Source organism: Myxine glutinosa, chromosome 4 (assembly GCF_964187855.1).
Source record: "Myxine glutinosa chromosome 4, kmMyxGlut1.1, whole genome shotgun sequence".
In the NCBI taxonomy this organism is placed as follows: Eukaryota; Metazoa; Chordata; class Myxini; order Myxiniformes; family Myxinidae; genus Myxine; species Myxine glutinosa.
Window position 1 is genome coordinate 102,837,859 of NC_136264.1, and position 10,967 is coordinate 102,848,825.

The following is a 10,967-nucleotide window of genomic DNA, read 5'->3' on the forward strand; positions in this document are numbered from 1 at the left end:
CGAAATCCTACACGAAGTAGTGCAGGAGCTATGAAGACATTAGGAGAAAATGTTTCATACCTGGATTCAAACACAAGTGATCAGCCCTTCCTTTCAAACAAAGTCAACATTTGTGTGGAGGCAAACGTTTTTGTGCCAGATGGTGCAGATGCTTTACAAAACTTGAAAATGAAGTGAAATTGTTGTATCTTGGTGATGGTGAAGTGTTGTTTTGAAAATATATTTGTGATGCAAATGCAATAGATTGAACGATATGGAAGAAGTCAATGACCAACGAAATGTTTTGTGATTCTTGCAGGATGACGGTGTATGCCTAAGGGAATTTGATTACCAAAGTGATTGATTATTTACTTATACTTGTAATGATGTTTACTAGTAGTGATTGATTATTTACTTATACTTGTAATGATGTTTACTAGTAGTGATTGATTGTTTACTTATATTGATGTTTAGATTAATGGTTAATATAAACAAAAACAAAAAGATGAGGGAATTGTGGAAGTGTAACTCAGTGTAACATATTGATTGGCCCTGGTAACTTATTAATTAACCTGGTAACAAAGCAGATACATTTTATGTGTATGAACAATGTAATCTCTTGAAACACCTGGTCAAGGCCCCAGGCTAGAGCACCCCCCCCTGCTGTGATTTCCATTTACACAGCAGGAGGGGAGCGAGCTGATGCCAGGACTCGGTGCGATGCATGACCCCGGGACATTAGCGGAGAGGAGATTAAGTCCAGTTTGGCGATATAACGAGAGCAAACGTTGAGTAAAGTACACTTGTCCTCAGAGGCCCTGCCCGACGGAACGATGGAATGAACGAGTACTTGCTACGTGAAGCGCTGACCGAACGGGAGTGTCGGATGGAGAGAAGGACCAGCGAAAAGAGCTAACCTGATCCATTATATTATGCGGTATCATTTTGGTAATTGGATGAAGTGAATACAGTTTAATAAACGAGACCTTTTGTAACCTGTGTCCGGTCTTTGGAGTCCTGTGAGTCCCCCAGTAAATTCCCTGACAACGCCTTTAAAAACGTGGCGTTCACGGTTCGTCTGTGTAGGAGCCCCGGCTCAGCGGCTCCCCCGTATATAGTGCTTCAACTTCTCCAGAGTCCTAACAGTTACGGTGGGACCCATGGTCCCAGCCGTTACCTGACTGGCAGTCTCCTTCTCGGCCAGTGCTCTGATGTTCATTCTTTCGGGAGGTGCCGTAACTCTGGGAGCCTCCATAGTAATATCGGCTGCTGCCAACCCCAAAACTACTGCCAAGTTGTCCTCTTCTGTAGACCTCTCGACGCCTACGAAATGCCTTCCCTACTGTTATGGTCCGACCCTCCAAATCCTTACCATTCCAATTCTTCTCTGCCTCTCTGGCGTCTCTTGTGCTTGCAAACGTGACAAAGCCAAACCCTCTTGACCGTTGCGTTTCCCTGTCTTTTACCACCCGCACTTCCACCAGCGGCCCATATCTGTTGAAGACAGAGGTCAGAACTTCTTCCTCTGTGTTGAAGTTCAGTCCCCCTACAAATAACTTGGAGCTTTTGTCGCCATCCCGAGCGGGGGTGGTGTTATTTCCCCTGCGGGGCTCTTTACCCACCCTCGGGTTACCATAAATTTGCCCCCCGGCCAACTCATTCCCGATAATCACAGATACTCCCTCTACAGGAAGCGTGGCTTGTAAACCAACGGTGACCGGTCCTGACACCAAATCGGATTCCAAATGGATGACATGAAGTGGGGCCCTAACAGATCCACCAATCCCTTGTAACCGAACACTATCCCCAGTTGCAGTACTCTTTGACAATGGCAAAATGCCTTCAAGCATTAAGGATTGATGGGCTCCTGTGTCCCTCAAAACCCTAACCGGTCTTGGGTTAGTCAAGTCTCCCTTGAGTGAGACCAACCCCTCATAAATAAATGGTTAGTAACTCTTCTGTGGGCGATTTCTTATGCTTGCCATCGCATTCGGAGTGGTAATAGTCGGACTCCGCTCTGGGTCTTCCCTTTTCATGAGGTAACAACTGGACATCAAGTGTCCAGGTTTCTTGCAAAAAGCGCAAGTAGGCCTGGAGGAAAAACTCGTGGTCTGCCTCGGGCCCCCCGAAAAATAAGTTTGTCTTGGGCCCGTAGCCCTCTGATTTCGAACAGGTGGGGTATCCGCGTTGTCCTCATAATCCTCTCGAGGCCGCCGCCATGTATTGTCGTTCTCCGCACCTGCTGTTCCACACCTCCCCTGCGGAGATCTAGGCGAGGAGTTAGGTTCGTGGACCCCTATCCGGTGTGTTAAGGCATAATCATCTGCCATGGTGGCTGCGTCCCACAACTTCGGTACTTTCTTTTCCTGCAGGTACACTTTGATGTCCTCGTGGAAACACTGTTGAAATTCCTCCACCAGCATCAGGTCACGCAATGCTTCGAAGTCGTTCCCGACTCCTTTTGACTCACACCACCGATCAAACATATTTTCTTTCACTCTAGCAAACTCCACATGGGTCTCACTCTCCCTCTTCCTGGCATTCCTGAATTTTTGCCGGTAAGCTTCCGGAACCAACTCATAGGCTTTGAGGATGTGCTTCTTCAATACCTCATAATCTGCACATTGGTCCATTGGTAGCGCCGAATAAATCTCTTGAGCTTTACCCACCAGCACACTTTGCACTAGTATGGTCCAGGCCTCCTCCAGCCAGTTTAACTGTCGAGCCACTTTCTCAAAGTGTGGAAAAAATTGAGTGACTTCCTTTTCACTGAAGGGTGGAACCAGCCTCACATGTCTGCCCACCTCCCAGGTGTTCTGGCTAGGTGTCGACCCCGTCAACAAGGGTGGTACCTCTCCCCGTTCTCTCATTAAATCCAGCTCCTTGAATTTAATCTCTTGCTGAAGCGCCAGATCACGTTCCTTCAACTCCCTTTCGGCTTTTCTCTCCTCTGCTTCGAGTTCCCTGGCAGCTCTCCTCTCCTCTGCTTTCTCCCTTCTAACCTTTCCTGGAGTTCTCGTTCCACTCTCCTTTCCTCTGCTTGTTTCTCTTCTCTCCTCTCTTCTGCTTTCCTTTCTTATTCTGCTCTTTCCTTTTCCGCTTTCCTTTCTTCTTCTGCTCTTTCCTTTTCTGCTTTCCTTTCTTCTTCTTTTAACCTTTCCTGGAGTTCTCGTTCCCCTCTCCTTTCCTCTGCTTGTTTCTCTTCTCTCCTCTCTTCTGCTTTCCTTTCCTCTTCTGCTCTTTCCTTTTCTGCTTTCCTTTCTTCTTCTTTGATCCGTTCCTGGCTCCGTAATTGCAACTCCAGTTTCCGGAGCTCAACGTCTTCTGCTTCTTCGGGTAGCCACTCCCAGGCTAACTCGTCCCATGTTCCTAATCCCACCATAGACTGTATCACCGTGGTCTGCAACTCTGCCTTCCTCAAATTAGTTCGGACCTCCAAGTTAAAATGTTTGGCCAATTTCAAGAGGTCCGCTTTTAGTAACGCTCGGAACTGTGCCTCACTAGGTGGTACCGCAAAGTTCTGTGCCACAAACGCCATGGTGCCTATCGTAAACACCTGTTAACCTTCACCCAAGACTTTACCCCTAATTTCCCAAAAATTTACCAATTAATACTTAATTAATAAATTTTAATTAATAAAAATATTATTTTATTATTTTATACAATTTTAGATCCCGGACGAGCCCCCAATTCTGTTACGTGGTCCTCCCGGTGACTACCTGGTCTCGATGACCCCCGGACTGTGGGAGGAACTCCGCCAGAAAGATCTATGATTTATACGCTTTCGTAACGCAATCAATATGAATTCCAGTCAATAAGAAACCCCACACCAAGGATCCGGAGTAATCAATAATATATTCCCCCAAGGAATCCACAACCATCAACAATCAACAATCAATATTACAAAGATGGCCATCTTACATATGTGTCCCCCCCTGTCCCCACTCATGACCACTTGGGTCACGGTCACTGTCCCTCACAATGTCTCTCTTCTCCGCACACGTGTGGTTGAACGAACCCCGGGCGGACGTGCTCCAAACGTGCACGTCTCGTACCAGGGACAGCTGCTGCAGCGCACACCTCCTTGCCAAGCAACGGGGCAAAACCAAGCACGGCTTGCAACGCGCGCGAGGCCCAAGGTGCGACCCGTACGCGTCCTTGTAGACGGTGAGACGAACTGTGCCCGACGCTTGGTTCCGTGCACGAACCCACGGCGACTTGACGTGTAAATGGGTAATTACACGTCCAGGTAACTCCTCTCGCCAGACGGGCTTTCACACACAGCGTTCCCCACGCTGCTCAATATCGATACCGCTCTTCTCGGCGCTGGGCGAGGAAGAGGAAGAAGATCGCCGCTTCTGCCGGACCTCGTGTCTTTTCTTCTTCCGTTTCCGGTCTCCTTTTTCCCAGAAGGGCTCCTGACCCTTTAATCACAACAACCTTTAATCGACTACACATTAATAAGCAAAGACCTGAATAGTAATTCACATCAATTCACATCAATCTGTAACAATATGTATGGACCGATTTGGTCCTACTTGGCACAAAGACAAGGCATGACATATGCACATCATTTTGTTTCGTGATGCGATCAAAGATGGCCGGCTGGTGGCCATTTTAGTTGTAAAAAACCCGATGTTGAACACGTCCTCAACCATTTCTCGGACATGTGTTTGCCAATCTTGTTCAAACTTAGCAAACAGATAATGAATGATGGGTTACATAGGCACGTCATTTTTTTTCGAGATTAGATCCAAGATGGCCATCTGGTGGCTATTTTGTTACTTCAACCGATCCCCATCCATTTATCGGACATGCATGGACCCATTTTTTTGGGAGCCTTTAACTCCGTACAGCAAAATTACTAAAACTACGGCGGAGCCAATGACATTTTATGTCCTTTCACCTCCTCCACCGAAGGTGGATATGTTTATATTTTCACCCATGTCTGTTTGTCTGTCAACAAGATATATCAAGAAGTTGTGGACGGATTGGGACGAAATTTGGCAGATAGAAAGTGTATATGGCACGGACAAAATGATTAGATTTTGGTGAAGATGCGGATTCGGATCCGGCCACTATAATTTTAAAAGTGAATCTTCACCATTGCGAGACAGGGCCAAAAACGACATATAGTGTGATATTTATAAACGTTGTGGACGAGTTATGACTAATCTTGGTGGATGAGTTGGTTCGGTGACAAGAACATAGTCAGGTTCACTATGTTAACAAATATAATTTCGTTCAAAATTTTGGGATTAGCAAACATGTACATTTTTGGAATCATCAGAGCATGGAGAATCCAAAAATCAATGTTGGCATTTGCACAGACACCTTCATGGCCGCCATTTTGGATTTTCAATATGGCCGCCACAAAATACATATTTTGTGCTCTCTCGGCTTCTAGTCAACCTGGAAACTTAATTAAATATGCTAATCCTATGTTTTCTGGGTCAAGGAATCCAATAAAGGCCTCAAAATAGTGCTCATGATTATAGAAAAGCAACAAACAAAGGTAATTGTACTAGGTCTACACCCTTCAGGAATATGCGTTTACAGATCTTCATCACTGTCCTGAGTGTCATTTTCGCAAAGGTGTCTAAGCAAATGCCAACATTAATTTTTGGAATCCTCATGCTCTGAATATTCCAAAAATGTATAGTTTTGCTAATCTCCGAAAAATATTGAACGAAAAAACATAGTGAACCTGACTAACAAGCCGCTTAGCTTATGTTTCAGGTCCGAATCTCGGCCCGACCTGGTCGTGGGATACAAAATGTAAAATGTTCAGCATGGCGGAGGTATGCTCTCTCACAAGTGCTGTTTTAGTTTCCACAGTTAACGAGGAATCAACGAGCTTATTTAAAGATCGGTTCATTTGAATCATTGTAATAATAGTTCTCTCTTTCGGTCACTCGTTTCTCGGATCCTCATGACGTCATCGTATGAACCAGCATCGCCCTCTTCCTCTTCGACTTCCTCTGATGGGCGGAGCCTGCAAAGCTCGATGGAATAACCGAAACGGAGTGCGAGTGGATTAACATCGGGAAGTCATGTGCACAACTGTACAAGCACCACGTGACCTCCTCCCCTTTTCGCTGCTTCGCAACAAAGCACGTGATTTGATCCCAGTAAAAATCATAAACCCCCATACCCATTAGGGTTCCTGTAATTCAGGTCGAATGTATTATTTATAATGTATTAAACAGCTGGTGTGTTTAATGTCCAATTCCATTGGAATCTCGGTTGGCAAGCCGGGTTTTTACGCATGGGACGCGGCTCTGACGCACAGAGGAAATGACGTCATTTCGCTAATCTGTCATCCTGTTTTCTTCACATGATAAATCCTATATTTCTCTCAAGATAAACAAAATATATACATCACAGCAGGATTGTTTAATACCAGGATATCAATGAAGATGCATAGCTGCAATGGAGGCGCCGAAAGATCGGACATTTCGATGGAATTTTCGATTTTCGCGAATCGTCGCCGGTCAATCATAGATGCGATTGTCCTGGAAAAGAGCGTTTTTAAACTTCTTACGTTATCGCTTCTCGGCCTTTTGGCTAAGATCAAGTGTAGTATCTGTTCTTATCAGTTTAATAGCTGATATGTTCCGCAATGCGGGACTAGTCTATTAAATGGATTTTTGGTATCGGGAGTTGGATTAGGGGCTTGCTCCGTCCGCTCCACGTATCGACCCGGTATTGCAGTACCTCCGGGAACGGTGCACCCCCTTTGGGGGGACCTGGAAAACAAAGAAAAGATCATAAAGTGTTACGTGGTCCTCCCGGTGACTACCTGGTCTCGGTGACCCCCGGACCGTGAGAGGAACTCCGCCAGAAAGATCTATGATTTATACGCTTTCGTAACGCAATCAATATGAATTCCAGTCAATAAGAAACCCCACACCAAGGATCCGGAGTAATCAATAATATATTCCCCGAGCAATCAACAACCATCAACAATCCACAATCAATATTACGAAGATGGCCATCTTACATATGTGTCCCCCCCCTGTCCCCACTCACGACCACTTGGGTCACGGTCACTGTCCCTCACAATGTCTCTCTTCTCCGCACACGGGCGGTTGAACGAACCCCGGGCGGACGTGCTCCAAACGTGCACGTCTCGTACCGGGGACAGCTGCTGCAGCGCACACCTCCTTGCCAAGCAACGGGGCAAAACCAAGCGCGGCTTGCAACGCGCGCGAGGCCCAAGGTGCGACCCGTACGCGTCCTTGTAGACGGTGAAGCGAACTGTGCCGGACGCTTGGTTCCGTGCACGAACCCACGGCGACTTGACGTGTAAATGGATAATCACACGTCCCGGTAACTCCTCTCGCCAGACGGGCTTGTAAACGCAGCATTCCCCACGCTGCTCAATATCGATACCACTCTTCTCGGCGCTGGGCGAGGAAGAAGAAGAGAATCGCTACTTCTCCCGGACCTCGTGTCTTTTCTTCTTCCGTTTCCGGTCTCCTTTTCCCCAGAAGGGCTCCTGACCCTTTAATCACAACAACCTTTAATCGGCTACACATTAATAAGCAAAGACCTGAATAGTAATTCACATAAATCCATAACAAAAGGAAAAACTTCAAGATTTGCTTTTACAATTGGAGAGATATTTAAATTTGAAAACTCTGATGAGTGAATCGGGAAGTTGTGCAGTGGTTTGTGGGTTCGTCCTCTCTAATAAATCTTCCCACTCATGATTATTCTCCACAAGTTAATAAACAATTTATGCTAAATTAAAAAGGCAATGTCGTGATGACAAACTTCAGTCTAAAAAAGGTCCGAAACAAGACAGGGATGATGTTGGTTTAGAGAGTCGACAACAGTGTTGCCGTCACAAAACAATCCCAACATCACTGCCGCATTTACACTTCATCAATCGTTGCTTCAAGCTTCCACAAACATTTCACTGGTGACCACAGTACTTGATTACTCTTGTAGTGTAGCCACATAATGAGATTGTACAAATTAGCAATCCGAGTATAATGTTATAATATCAGTACATGATCATCAACTTCTTTCAAACTGCATGAACTTCTCTAATTTCAGCATTATATAATTATCTCCATTTGTGATTGGTTACTCTATGTTGATAAAAAAGAAAAGTAGGAAAGAAAACTGAAACTGCAGGAAGTCCCTGAAATTATATTGGAGCTTCTTATACTTTTGCAGAAATTATATATAGGAGCTTGTAGCGGCTACCGCTGGGTTTTCACAATCGCCTTGCACCTATCAAGGACGCGGAGCGATCACCATGCCGGGCTCGTCCAGGACGCCCGGGCAGGCTCGCCCTCAACTTGCCAGGCCGCAGCCAGGACGCTGGGCCACGCCCCCTCTCGCCTTTCCTGGGCAAACGCTCCGGGATAATATGTATATATATTGCTGCCCGATAAACGGGCTTTTGAGAGTGCCTGAGTGTTTGGTTTGATTAAAGCAACTCGGATGAATTCCAGCTTTTTGTCGCGTCCATTCTTCCGATCGACGTAGGAGCCCCAGCTCCTTCATTGGTGACCTACCGACATGGACACGGCAGTCGCCCTTAAACTGCCTACCTTCTGGGAGGCTCACGCGGTGGTTTGGTTCGCACAGGCGGATTCCCTGTTCGCCCTGCGAGGCATCATGGCCGACGACACCCGCTTCCACCATGTGGTAGCAGCGCTCGGTTCGGCCACCGCGGCCCGCGCCCTGAGCCTCCTCGAGAGCCCGCCAGCCGCTGACAAATACGGCGCGATTAAGAAGCTTCTCCTCGACGCTTTCGCCCTCCCATCGGCAGAACGCGCACGGCGCCTGCTCGACCTGCCCGAGCTCGGCGACACGCGCCCTTCCGAGCGAATGGACTACATGCTTTCACTGCTCGGCGAGCACTCTCCGGCATTCCTGTTCCGGGAGCTGTTCCTCCGTCAGCTGCCTAACCCGGTACGCCTCGCCCTGGCAAGCACGACGATCACAGATCCCCGGGCCCTTGCCAGAGAAGCCGCCAAGATCTCCGCCGCAGGACAGCGCATCGCAGCGGCGACATGGGACCCACCGCCGTCTGACGCAACACCCATGGCGCCCGAGCACCCGGCACGGTCGACGACCGAACTGCCGACGCAATTGGCGGCCGCTACACCAAGCCGACCACCTCCAGCACGACGACCGGGGCCTCCACCTGACCAAGCGTGGTGTTACTATCATGCCAGGTTCGGACAGAAGGCCCGGACATGCCGACCCCCGTGCACCTTTGGCAGGCCGGGAAACGGCCGGGCCGGCGTTCATTACCAGCCATGAGCGCCGGCCACACGGGCAACTTACTGTTCATCACGGATAAAGCGTCCGGACGGCGCTTCCTGTGCGACACCGGCGCCCAACTGAGCGTCATACCCGCCTCTGACCAGGACAGGCAATCCGTGGTTTGCGGCCCCTCCTTGGTTGTGGCCAACGGATCGACCATCCGCACCTTCAGCCCGCGCAACGTCACCCTCTGCTTCGGTGGCCAATGCTTTGCTTGGACGTTTGTAACCGCAAACGTGCCCATGGCTCTGCTAGGCGCCGACTTCCTCTGCGCACACGGACTGCTGGTGGACGTCCAACGGCATCGTTTAATCAACGCCGAAACCTTCAGCTCCCTGGTATGCACATTGAGCAGCTCCGCGCCGACCGAGCTGGCATGCGCCGTCCCGGCGGCGAACGAGTTTGCTCACCTGCTCACGGAGTTCCCGGCCCTCACGCGGCCGACGTTTTCGGCCGTCGCAGTACGGCATGGGATCGAGCACCACATACCAACCACGGGCCCGCCGGTCTACGCCAGGGCCCGCCGCCTCGACCCAGCCAAGCTCGCCGTGGCGAAGGCCGAATTCGACGCGTTGGAGCACCTCGGCATCGTGCGGCGCTCCGATAGCGCGTGGGCCTCGCCACTGCACATCGTGCCAAAGCCGGGGGGTGGATGGCGCCCGTGTGGGGACTACCGCCGTCTCAATGACGCTACCACCCCCGACAGGTACCCGATCCCGCATATCCAAGACTTCTCCGCCCGTCTGGCGGGACGGGTCATTTTTTCGAAAATTGATCTCATACGGGGATATCACCAGGTACCTGTCAGGGCGGCCGACGTCCCTAAAACGGCAGTCATCATGCCGTTCGGCTTATTCGAATTCTTGCGGATGCCATTTGGTCTCAAGAACGCGGCTCAGGCGTTCCAGCGCTTGATGGACGGCGTGCTGCGTGACCTGCCATTCCTTTTCGTTTACCTGGACGACATCCTCGTCGCCAGCACGTCCCGGGCCGAGCACCTCCTCCACCTCCGAACACTGTTCGGGCGCCTCAGCGAGCACGGCCTCATCATCAACCCGGCCAAATGCCACTTCGGCACGACGGCCGTTGATTTTTTGGGCCACCACATCACCAAGAACGGGGCCGTGCCGCTGCCAACCAAGGTCGAGGCCATTACCACGTTCCCGCATCTCCGCACCATAAAGGCCCTGCAGGAATTCCTGGGAATGGTGAATTTTTATCACCGCTTCGTGCCCCGCGCTGCTCAACTCATGCGGCCCCTCTACAAAGCCCTCCGGGGCAAGCCGGCCAAGCACGACATCGCCTGGTCCGCAGCAATGGATGCGGCCTTCCAAAGCTCAAAGCGGGCCCTCGCCGACGCAACAATGCTCGCTCACCCGGTGCTCAACGCTCCCATCGCCCTCACCACGGATGCCTCCGACTACGCGGTGGGCGCCGTACATGAGCAATGGGTGAACGGGGTTTGGCAGCCACTCGCTTTTTTCAGCCAGCAGCTCCGGCCGAACGAGCTCAAATACAGCACGTTTGACCGGGAGCTCCTCGGTCTACACATGGCCGTCCGCCATTTCCGCCACCTCCTGGAGGGCCGACCTTTCACGGCGTTCGTCGACCACAAGCCGTTGGTTTACGCCATGGCCAAGGTCACGGAGCCGTGGTCGGCCCGCCAACAGCGCCACCTCTCCGCCGTGTCGGAGTTTACC

The 10,967-nt window shown here is 50.0% G+C and overlaps 1 non-coding gene across 1 annotated transcript; it reads left to right on the plus strand.

Annotated features, from left to right (window-relative positions):
• Positions 1-6,526: 6,526 nt before the first annotated feature.
• On the plus strand, positions 6,527-6,718 carry LOC137426340 (U2 spliceosomal RNA). The gene has a single exon (XR_010984296.1). It is a non-coding gene; the product is annotated as a U2 spliceosomal RNA (small nuclear RNA).
• The last annotated feature ends 4,249 nt before the right edge of the window (positions 6,719-10,967 follow it).